We start from the raw sequence: 402 nt of genomic DNA on the forward strand, positions 1-402 counted from the left end.
AAAAATACGGCTGTGAATGCTGCTCCTTTACAAGGTGGACAACACTGCAAGGACTCTTAACAAGACATTTAGTCCATCATCAGTCATGAAATGTAGATGTTTTTTTCTCTTCAGTAAATAACGCATTCAGCCGATGAGGTGATGCTGGCTGCAGAAACTTTTATCTTGAGGGAAAATAAAAACCAAACTCTACTTTAAGACTCGATAAGAGATTAAATGACTTGTTAAGATGGATATAATATTTTTTTAAGTGCGCACCTATGGGCCCCTGTCTGAGTCAGACAGGTCGGGCCACAGTAACAAAAGGCACAACGGTGTACCTTGTTTTTCTGACAGTGTGCAGCAGCAGCTTGTCTCTGATTTGTCTTTGTGTTAACGGGGCAGAGACCCGCTGGTCCCCCC

This window comes from Seriola lalandi, unplaced genomic scaffold (genome assembly GCF_002814215.2).
Source record: "Seriola lalandi dorsalis isolate HSWRI2012SDOR001 ecotype SW California unplaced genomic scaffold, Sedor1 jcf7180002054914, whole genome shotgun sequence".
Taxonomy (NCBI): Eukaryota; Metazoa; Chordata; class Actinopteri; order Carangiformes; family Carangidae; genus Seriola; species Seriola lalandi.